This window comes from Mastomys coucha, unplaced genomic scaffold (genome assembly GCF_008632895.1).
Source record: "Mastomys coucha isolate ucsf_1 unplaced genomic scaffold, UCSF_Mcou_1 pScaffold3, whole genome shotgun sequence".
Classification (NCBI taxonomy): Eukaryota; Metazoa; Chordata; class Mammalia; order Rodentia; family Muridae; genus Mastomys; species Mastomys coucha.
The window spans coordinates 32,255,865-32,268,052 of NW_022196909.1; positions in this window are offsets into that span (position 1 = coordinate 32,255,865).

The following is a 12,188-nucleotide window of genomic DNA, read 5'->3' on the forward strand; positions in this document are numbered from 1 at the left end:
GATGTTCATCATTCACAGATCCAAATGTCGCTTTGGCTTGAATTGACCTCGACTCGTGACAGATGCGCGTTCTAGGGGTCTGGGATACAGGATGCAGTCACATGTTCCTGGTCCCCACACACCGAAAGCTACGAATGGGCAGAAGTACAGACAAGTGGTAGTTAGCAGGAGTGAGCTCTCAAGAAAGGAGCCTGGAACTGTGGTGTGGGGTACAGAGAGGGTTTTCTATGCCCGGGAGTGGTTGGGGAAGAAACCTCGGGACCTGCTTTCCTGAGTGAAGAGCCTCAGGTGTAAAAATGGCTCCAGGTCAGACTCGCACTGTGGAGGTATTTAGAAGGAATAACACGTGCAAGCTCCAAGGCTTGATAGAGAATGTTCTAGAAGAAGAGAAATCCACTCCTGTGTCTAATGACTATGCACTGGAGAGAGGTGATACAAGGTCAAGCTTTTTTTTTTTTTTTTAACTTCTGGGTGCTGCTTGCTGAGAGGACTTCATTTGAAGCCCCGGACCAAAGTAACTGCATTCAGTCTGCTTGGATTTTGTGTTTGATGCTGAGACAGTCTCCCTAGGTAGGCTTGTCCAGGACTCACTCTAAAGCCAAGGCTGGTCTTGAACTTGTAATCTTGCTGCCTCCACCTCTGAACTGGCTGGTAGTACAAGCATGTATTCAAACTCCTTAGAAGGGTTTGCTAACAGAGGACCCTCAGGAAAGACAAAGATATTGGGGTGGGTGGGGGTAGGTGGGTAGGGATGACCTATAAAATGCACATTCTGTGATCACTGTAGGGACATGGCCCCCTAGAAGTGTCATTCATAGGCGGAGGTAAGGAGCTGAGCCTGCTTATACACTTTATAGCTCAGTCCTCTGTTAATGGCGGAATGCTTCCCACAAGGGGTTAAGGATGAAGTTGAAAGCTGGGAGTGATCAGATGCTGCAAGCCCGGCATCTAGGAAGCTGAGGCAAGAGCATTCATTGCCATGGGTTATAAAGGAGATAGTGTGAGGTATCAAGACAAACTAAACCGCCGGGCGCTGGTGGCACATGCCTTTAATCGCAGCACTTGGGAGGCAGAGGCAGGCAGATTTCTGAGTTCGAGGCCAGTCTGGTCTACAGAGTGAGATCCAGGACAGCCAAGGCTACACAGAGAAACCCTGTCTCAAAAATAAATAAATAAATAAATAAATAAATAAATAAATAAAACAAAACAAAACAAACTAAACCATGAGGCTCACCTTGCCTTTCTTTGGAAAGTATTATTTAAATGGAAGTGTGAGCTGAAAGGGGGGGGGGTTTGAAACAGCTCCGCTATCAGGATTTGAGGTAACATACCCAGAAACTATTCAATAAATGTTTCCTTCATATTAAAAAGAAATGGCCCTAGGAAAACCAACCATTTGTCTCTTAGAGTATTGGGAAGGGTTCTTCTCGGTGGTGAGACTGTTTTAGAAGTAGCGGGTACCAGATCTAGGAAGAAAGGAGAGTGGTATCCAGCTCTGGAAGGGAAGAATAGCCAGACCTGGCATATGCTGCTGATGGCTTGACTCTGTCCTCAGGGTGGGAAGTGGCTCCCAGTTGGAAATCGGTGCTGTTCACTGATGGCTGGGTCCAGCCTGTGAATGGGTCCAGCTGGTGGAGGGGTCCAGCCTGAGGAGGGGTCCAGCCTGTGAATGGGTCCAGCTGGTGGAGGGGTCCAGCCTGTGGAGGGGTCCAGCCTGTGGAGGGGTCCAGCCTATGGAGAGGTCAAGCATCATTTCAGCGGCTTGTTGAAGCACTCAGGATCATGTTGATTTATCATTCCGTCATTGTGTTATGTAAATAGGAGGCATCTTTTTTTGTATGTGTCTTGGGGTTTAATTGGGTTTGGGGCTTGGGGGAGGAGGTGGGAAGTTCCAGGGCTAACACTGTTAGCTTCTTCCTCAGTTGCAAACACTTCTCATGATGGATGAAACAGAAGCTATAATCGCAGCAGCCAAACTGTTAATGGGATTCCGTACGGGGAGGAGGAGTGTGATTATTCCAGCAATCTGTATGACAGTAACGGAGAAGGATCTGTAAACTAAGGAAAGTCACTTATAAATGTGACCATGAATCAAAAACTGTAACGAGGTATGCTAATTTGCTGGCTTCTCAGCTACTCAAATTTTATTATTTTATGGAGGAGTAAACTCTGTGTCTCTCCTCTCCCTCTCCTTTCCTCCTTCTCTCTGTCTCTCTGTCTCTCTGTCTCTCTGTCTCTCTGTCTCTCTCTCTCACTCACTCACACACACACACACACACACACACACACACACCACGTAACTAAATAAATACTGTAAACCTTGTGGTCCTATTATTATCCCTCTGCCTTTCTTTTTTTTTCTTTTTTTCTTTTTTAAAAATTTATTTATTGTGTGTAAGTATACTGTCACTGTCTTCAGACACTCCAGAAGAGGGCATCAGATCCCATTACAGATGGTTGTGAGCCACCATGTGGTTGCTGGGATTTGAACTCAGGACCTTTGGAAGCCGGCGCTCTTAACTGCTGAGCCATCTCTCCAGTCCGTCCCTCTGCCTTACAACCATCTCTGGGAAGTACCGAGTCCACACACTGGAAGCTGCTAAAGTCATCTTTCTTTCAACTTTCCTGAGGCAGAAGTTTGAAGTGCAGTGGAAGCAATAAGACGTCAAGTCTGAGAACAGCTGTGGCACCCTCTGCCTAGCTAACAGCAGGCGCTCAATAACTGTTAATGAGCATACCCTCCCGTTGTCATTTTGTCTAAGTCAGGGACTCCTGTCTTGCCCTTGCTCCAATAGGTACAGCATTCCCTAAAACAAGTATGCCTGAACCCGAGGGTGGGAGGAAGGTTAATTTTCTTTTAAGAATGAATTGGAGAGTTTTTTTTTTTTTTTAATAAAACAACGGCCACAACTTTGAGAGAAATACGGTGTGTATACAAGCATGGTGTCTATTATCACCTCTAGGAAATGGCTCCCAGCTTATTGCATGTTTGACTCTGCACTCTATAAAGCCTCCCCATCCCCACCCCCATCTCTTGATGCTCAGGGAAGAATGCTGTAGTATCGCTTCGCTGGGGTTCCTACCTCACTCTTGGCAAGCGTACCCCGTCTTTACGCTAATGCTTAACAAAAGGTGTCCAGGAATGGGCTGGAAATCTCAGTTAGTGCTGAGATGACAAAACTTCGGCTGAACAACGGTCCCCAGTCAGGGATGCCAAACAGGAAGGGCACATCTGTGCAAAACAAGCCTTAAGCTGGAAGGATGAATAATGGCTCTGTGTGGGTGGAGCTTTCTCTACAGCAAACTCTGGCCAGGCCTCTCCTCTGCTGCCTGCGAACAATGGAGGAGGCTCAGTGCTCTCTCTGCCTCCCACACACCTTTGTATGGAAGCTCCGCAGGGGAAGGGAGGTCGGTGGTAGAGATCCCTCTGTCATTAGAACTCAGGTATCGATTCGGAATCTTAGACTCTTTCGATGAGAGATTTCTCTTTTTTCAAAGCTTGTAGTTTTCAGAATGGGGGTAAACTGTAGGAATGAGAGTTCTCTTCAGGGATGGGAGAGTGGTTTTTGCTTCGACTTTCAAATACTCAATAGAAACTATTAGGCAGTAAGTTAGATACTTAAAGACTGGCTTGTTTTGGATTTAATTAAAGTTGTTTTTTTTTTTAAATAGTTGTGAAACAAGTTCATTTTTGTTGTACAAACTATACCTGTGAATTTTAACACCTTTAGAAATATAAAGGTTTGTTTCTGGTTCTAATGGAATGCGCACGTGTGTGTGTGTGTGTGTGTGTGTGTGTGTGTGTGTGTGTATATAGAGGCCAGAGCTCAATTTTATTGAGCTATCTGCCTTATTTATTTTCTTTTTGATTGTGGGGTGTGTATGTGTATGTATATGAATGTGTATATATGTGTATGAGTGTGTATGTATGTGTATGCATGTGTATCTGTGTATATGTATATGTGTGTCTACACGTGTGCATATGTATATGTGCATATATGTATGTAAATGTATATATGTGTATGTGTGTATATGTGCACATGTGTATATATGTGTGTATATGTGTATATGTATGTATATGTATATATGTATGTATATGTGTATGTGTGTATATGTGTATGTGCATATGTGTGTATATGTATGTATGTGTATGTATATATGTATGTTTATGTGTGTGTGTTTATGTGTGTATATATGTATGTGTGTATCCGTGTGTATATGTGTGTATATGTGTATGTATGCATGTGTGTATGTATATATATGTATGTGTGTATATGTATATGTGTGTATATGTATATGTGTGTATATATGTGCATATGTGTATATATGTGTATATGTTTATGTGTGCATGCTGTATATATATGTTTATGTGTGTATATGTATATATATGTGTATGTGTATATATGTATATGTATGCATATGTATCTATATGTGTGTGTATATGTATGTGGGTATGTGGGTATATATATGTGTGTGTATATGTATGTATGTGTATGTGTATGTGTGTATATATGTGTGTATGTATGTGTATATGTGTATATATGTGTGTATGTATGTGTATATGTGTATATGTGTATACACAGGCTTACATATATATATATATATATATATATATATATATATATATATATGTGTCAGAGAACAACTTTGGGGAACTTATTTCTACCTTGTTATGGCAGGTTCCTCATTCTTCCTCCACTGCATCTCCATGCTTTTTTCATGAGTTCTAAGGGGTCTAAATCAGCTCGTCAACCTTTTATGGCAAGTGCCTCTATTTGCTGAGTCATCTCTTCCAATCCACCTCGATTTTGGTCCAGATTTGGTTTGGCTGGCTGGCTTGTGAGCCTCAGGAATCCTGTCTCCACTTCCCCAGTACTGGCCTTGTACCTGTGCACCACCATGACCAGCCTTTTTCCAAGGGTGTTGAGGATTGAACTTGGTACCTTGTGCTTACAAGGAAATCTCATTACTGACTGGGCCATCTCCCAGTACCAGGAGCATGTCACGGCCTGATCTCTTGGTCCATACTCAGCCTGTTGGCTGTCATCAAACAAGGCGAGATCATTCTAGTAAAGAATACACGTATTGTTTTCTGTGTGCTTCTCGGCTTCCTCGGGACTTCACCTGTCACTCATGGCTTCTCTGTAACTCACCAACCTCGAGAAAACAAAGGCTCTCACTTCCTCTTCCCTCCCTTTCTTCTTTTATTCCCCCTCACTTCTTCCTTCCCTCTGTTTTGAAAACAAATTAATTTACTTATTCATGTGTGTGTATTTGTCTGCATGTGTCTGTGTGTCTGTGTGTTTGCAGGTGTGCATGCATCACAGCACACCTGTGGGGGTCAGAGGAGAACTTCTGCAAGTCCGCTGAGGGTCCTTGGGATTGAACTCACTCAGGTTGTCAGGTTTGGCAGTGGTCACCTTTACCCACTGAGCACTGTCACCGGCCCATTCACTCTTGTTTGCAGCACTGTTTTTTTTTTTTTTTTTTGGTTTTTCGAGACAAGGTTTCTCTGTGTAGCCCTGGCTGTCCTGGAACTTACTCTGCAGACCAGGCTGGCCTCGAACTCAGAAATCTGCCTGCCTCTGCCTCCCAAGTGATTAAAGGCATGCGCCACCATGCCCGACCCCGCAACAATGTTTTAAAGACAGGGTCTAACAAACTGGAATGAAGTTCTGAATGAGTCAACCCTGCTGCCTCTCACCTCCATGACCTCTGGTGAGTCACTTTCTTCATCTTGGGGAGGGGATGGGAAGGGAGAGAGTAGAGGATGAGGGGGAGGGGAGAGAAGGAACAGAGTTAATTAGTGCATGAAATATGATTACAAAAGTCAGGTGTGGTGGTCTAGGCTCATTAGCCGAAGTGGGAGGCTGAAGTGGGAGGATATTGGATTTGTGGTTAGCCTGGGCTACATGCAAGGATCTCAGGTTTGAGGCCAGCCTGGGCTACCTGAATGAGTCCCTATCTCAGAACAAATGAACAACAGAGCCGCAGAGGTGAGGAACAGCCTGTCCAGTGAAAATTATTCAATTTAATTGAAAGGCTTAATTCCCCCCACTTAATTAGTATACGACTTCCTGCCAACTTCTAGGATCAAATTAATTATTAGCTAATGCCTAACTTCCACCCAGGAATGTAGTTATCATTGTTGAAATGTAAATATATCTGAATTAGGTATTAGTCATTTACACCTTAGTGTAATTAAAACGGGATTAGTTTAAGAGCTAGAGTGAAAAAAAAATGTGGGAGCTAAAAAGGATGCCCAGTAGTGACAGTGGAAGCTAGAATTCCTACAGAAGGCCCCGGGCTTCCTTCTGAGAAGCTCATCTGTAACTCCAGCTCTAGGGTGGACTGGTGCCTCTGGCCTCTGCGGCCATCTACACTTATGGGCATACACGCGCACATATACACGTAATTAAAAGTAATAAAAGCAAATCTTTTGTTGTTGTTGTTTTTGTTTGTTTGTTTTGTTTTTCAAGACAGGGTTTCTCTGTGTAGCCCTGGCTGTCCTGGAACTCACTCTGTAGACCAGGCTGGCCTCGAACTCAAAAATCCGCCTGTCTCTGCCTCCCAAGTGCTGGGATTAAAGGCGTGTGCCACCACTGCCCGGCCATAAAAGCAAATCTTGAAGAAAAAAAGTGTGAGCATTGCCTGTGGAGACTGAGAGGTTGAAAAAGATGCTCATTCTCCTGAAATTGTAATCTGGGGATGCCTAAAGTATTTCTTTCTTTTTCTTTAAAGTGTATGAGTGTGTGTGCGTGTGCATGTGTGTGTGTGTGTGTGTGTGTGTGTGTGTGTGTTAAACTCAGGTGACATCCCTCAGGAGCTGTCCACTTTTTTTATTCATTTATTTTCTGTTTTGTGACAGAATCTCCTCTCCCTGGGACCTGGGGCTAGGGATCCACCCATTTTTACTTCCCTAGCCCTGGAATTGCAAGTGTGAGCCACCACACCCAACATTTTTTGTCTTGGGTCTTTGGGATCTCAGACTCAGATCCTCATACTCGCATGGCAAGCCTGTCACCTCCTGAACTGTCTCCAGAGCCGGCGAGATTTCTTTTGTAACACATTTCGTAACGAAACTTGACATGCCCTGAGCTCACTTGGCAGCCCAACTCGTCCTCAATGGACAGGAGCCCATTTAGATCCCTCACAGAACCCCGGCGTGGCCATATTGATATGCCCGGCCACTGAACAATAATAGCTTTTAGGACACAAAACTTCTCTCCAGGCCTCTCTGGGGATGCATCTTGGTGCACAGCAGGGTACACAGGAAGTCACGGAAGGTTAATGGTTCCGGCTTCAGGGCTCCCATGTGATTGCCATCACCAAGATCTCCATTACAACCATCCCAGCCAGGGTCACCAGGCAGGAGGGCAGACTTCCTGCCACGGAAGTTCATTTCCACAGAGAAGTTTCTACATATTCAAACTTGGTCAGTTGAAAGTAGAGTGAACCTGTACAGCGCTTGTAGTTTGACTCTAACGTTTGTTTCATGCCGCTTGCCTCTGAGTTAGGAAGCAGACACGCCTCTCTGAGTCCTCTCTTCCCCCTGAACATCTCGTTTTCAACAGAAACTGGAATCTCCCTTTCTGTGTTTGGACAGGGGATTCCTCTTTGCATGGACAGACTGGCAGAGCTTGTTGAGGATCATTGATAACACACACACACACACACACACACACACAGACACACAGGCACACCATCAGACCTCAGGCTCTGCAGGGAATTGGCTTTAGGATTCCTCTCCTGGGCACACCCAAATCTGAGAATGTGCAAGTCCCTTGGATAAAATGGTATGCTATTTGGATGCAACCCACACAGGCTCCCTGTGTTCGAATCCTCTGAATTATTTAAAAGTCTTAACACTTTTGTTTCTCAAAAGGCATAATTCAAATAGTAATCTATTTCAGAAAGTTGATCATTTCTCCAAACTATGAGGCAATCGTAAAATATTCATCTTAAAACTCTCCTTCCTCAGCTGACTGGTTTCAAAGTTCCAAATCTCTAGTTTGTTCTCCCATCTCATTTCAAATCAGGAGAGTCACTAGCAACTCTGTTAACAAGTGAGGCTAACAGACTTTATAAGCTAACTGGCAAAGAAAGAACCTTAAAAAAAAACTAAACTAAACAACAAACAAACAAACAAAAACTAGTGTATTACTATGTAGCCCAGGCTAGCCTGGAACTCATGAACCTCCTATCTCACCCTCTTAAGTGCTGGGACTTCAATTTTTTTCTTAGAGGGCGGTGGTGGCACATGCCTTTAATCCCAGCACTTGGGAGGCAGAGGCAGGCGAATTTCTGAGTTCGAGGCCAGCCTGGTCTATAGAGTGAGTTCCAGGACAGCCAGGGCTACACAGAGAAACCCTGTCTCGAAAAAACCAAAAATAAAATAAAAAAAATAAGCATTCAATTTTTTCTTAGAGTTTAATGGGAGGGATCAAAGTGGCCACGCTATCAAATGAATGGGAAGGGGGAGGGACACAAGCCTATAGGGAACTTAGGGGAAGGGAGACCCCAACTGGCTGTTGGAAAGTAAGCATGGATTTCTATCAGATAAACTAGCTATTGTTAGAAAAAAAAAAATCAGCCCTGTGAGAATGGTTTGCCTCATACTTTGTGACATACCCATTTCCATGATGACTAGTGGAAAAGTCCAGAAAAAGACCTGTTGGCAGATCGCTTTACCTCTGGATTTCCAAGTGGGCAAATGCATGATGTGCGTGACTGCCTTCCGGGCAGCAGACACGGGGTGTCATGGAGACAGGATGCTCCATGGTCAGATGCTCTCTCCTGCTGCTTGAGGAGCCAGAGGCCCTCTGGAGGACAGCTCCAGTGTGGTCTTCAAAGATGGGGGCCTTCCTCTTTCCAAAGGGATGGAGATGAAAGGAAACGAAGGCGAGTGTGGGAGGACCCTAAAGACCCACAGTAGGAGGCCAGGGGCCACAGATTTGCCACAACTTCAATGGGGCAGCTATGGAAATAAGACTTTTCACGGCCCCTCCCAGAAGTCGAAGACCTGCGATACACGTATTATATTTATCGCATACATCAATACGACAGCTTGGCTCATCGGAAAATCATGGGAAGTGGGTAACCATAGCAGGGGTCAAGGAGTCAGGAAACCTTACTTCCGGCTTGACATCCCCCATTGTGTGTGACTTAAACTCCCCCTCCCATTTTTTGCTGCTATTACATCATTTTCTCGCTGGTGAGAAGAACCACGAAGCCTGGAAGGTCTTTAAATTCGTACATGGCAGGAAACGCAAGCTACTATAGGGTTGTATGAAAATCTGGAAAATGGGAGGGGAGCCGGATCCCCCCTACCCCCTTCCAGAGGCGGCTGCTTCCAATTTATTGGGGAATTCTTAACTCAATGACTACTAGGCAGGTGTTTTTTCATCATTGTCACCGGAAACGGCATTATTCATAGAGAGATAAATCATTAACTTAGCACTGAGGTGGATCCTAAAATATACTCGTTTTTGTATGGCACAGGGAAAAAATGAATTTATCAACCTATGTAAAAAAGTCACTTAAATGATTTCGTCTTTAAGTATTTTAAATTAAAAAAAAATAGATTTGGGAAACCAAAAATTTGTATGTCCACTAAAGCACTAGAAATAGTGTAGTCGAAGCCTACGCTGTTTGGCTTGAAATTGAGTATCATAATAAAACACATTCTCACCCAAACCAGGACCAATCTGGAGTCTGCGATGTAGCCAAGTCTTACATTTATATGTCAGGAACAATCTAGCATTCAGAGGGGCGGCCCGGTGCCTCCTAGTGTGCTCCTCCCCCTCTGCAAAAGCCTGTGTGGGTTCAGGCTGTGTGGGAAACCTTACAAGACAGCTGCTCTCTTCAGCTTTAGGAGGAGGAGGAGTCAAGAGCAGAAGGGCCCTTGGGCCATCCTTGGGTGAGTCTGGTCACCGACTTTTCAAAAACCGGAATTGGTTTTGAACTCCAAACGTGTTAATCTCTTTTATACTGCTGCCTCCCCTACCCCCTGCTCCCCAAATAAATATCAAGCTCAAAAGATGTTTAAGGCAAATGGCAAGAGAGACCTGACTCAAGGGAGATATCCTGCAGGAGAACTTCTTGCCGGAAGATCCTTTACCTAAGTCTCAAGGACTCTTAGAAGGGAAAAAGCCCGTCCTCAGATGCAGCCTTTGTTTACTTACTTCACTGAGTTTACTGATGAAGAAGATCTCTGAATAAGTAGCACATGACCAAACCCAAGGCAGAGCGCATTGTTCTCTGACCGCCTGCCATTGGGCCAGGCAGGACAGGTGTTAATTGTCACCATCTGAAAACAGCTTAAGGTCCTTTGGAAGCCCTGGACTTCAGGATGTCTGAGACAGAGTGTGGCTTGGGAGACAGCGAGAGCTCCTCTGACAAAGCGAGCCTAACTCTGAGGGAGATTTTTGTACACTCATGGCAAGGGCAGTGGCTGTCAACGGGACCTTTGCAGCCTTCTCAAGCCAGGTTGGCTTGGGTATCATAAGGAGCTACCAGAGACCACGTGGCTTATCTAGCAGGCATGGATTTCCACAGTTCTGGAGGCCAAGACCAAATTCATTTCACAGAGTATCATCTTTTCCTTCCTCCCTCCTAACTTCTCTCGCTCTCCCTTCTTTCTCTCCGTACCCTGCCCTCTCTCTTTCTACAGAGCTCATGCATCCCGAGGCTTGCTCTCAAATCCTGCTATGTAGCTGAGGCTGAACTTTGAACATGTGATCCTCCTGTTCCTACCTCCGAAACTCTGGAATTACAGATGTGCACCACCACCTCCAAGTTCTAGAGTTCTGGGGATTGAACTCAGGGCCTCATGCATACTAGGCAAGCATCCTACCAACGGAGCTACACCCCCACTTGCTTTGTCCTCTTAAAAGGACGCCAGTCTCATTATGGGACTCCACCTTTATGATTTCATCTCAACTTCATTGATTCCTAAAGACCTTCCTCTCAGACTGGTAACACCAAATGTTAGGATTCTTTTTTTTTTTTTGGATAGGGTCTCACCCTGTAGCCCAGGTTGGCTTTAAATTTAGAATCCTCTCACCCTTTCCTCTCGACTGTAACATTTGCAGTTCCCAGTGAGCACCTGTATTGGTGATGTGTCTCCCTGAGGAATGAAGGGTTTATTTTGGCTCGCCGCATGAGGACATAAGTCATCCTGGTGGCAGGAGATGGAACAGATTATCAGGGTGTGTCTGCAGTCAGAATGCTGGTGCTTGGCTCACTTTTCATTCAGTCCTGGACCTCAGTTTACGGATTTGTGTTTTCCACAGTCAGAGTGGGTCCCCCCACCCTTTAGATAATCTAGTCTAGCTAGAATCCCATTCACAGACCTACCCCTGAGGTCTTCTCCCTTAGGCGAGGCCATTCCAGATGCCATCAAGCTGACTCTATCAACCATCACAGCTTCTGTGCTGACAGTCATGGGTACCAGCGTTTGCACAGGCTCCGTCTGCTTCCTCCACCCTTCATAGGGAGGAGCTCTGTATCTGCTATCCGAGGTTGAAATAAAAACTCGCTGTGTATTTCAGAGGCCCAGGTTATTACAAAGACAACCTTGGCCTGGAAAGAAATCATGTTTGAAAGGTGATTGTCCTGGGGCTGGAGAGATGGCTCAGTGGTTAAGAGCACCGACTGCTCTTCCAGAGGTCCTGAGTTCAAATCACATACATAAAATAAGTAAATAAATCTTAATAAATAAGTAAAGAAAGAAAGAAAGAGAGAGAGAGAGAGAGAAAGAGAGGTGACCGTGTAGTGCTAGCGAGATGGCTTAGTGGTTAGGAGTATTTGCTGCTCTTGAAAAGTATCCCACCACCCACATGATGGCTCACAACCATCTTCCGAGCAATTGGAACCACCTTCCGGACTCCTGGGGCTCCTTCACCCACATGGTGCACATTAAACCTCATGCAAGTGCACACACCTACCCTTAAAACCCAACCAACCAAATGCACGTCAAACGTGGTAGAAACGTCATCATTTCATAAAACTGTTGAAATTTTAGAGTTATCTTTAATTGTGATTATAATTACTCATCAAAGGGGCAGGCTGAGAATTTAGTAAGCATTAAGTAAACTTTTGAAAAGGGCTAGCTCTGTTTTGTTTTAGCTACAAGCATCAGAAACAGTCCTACCTAGAGCTAGCCTATGATTTCTTTCTTTCTTTTT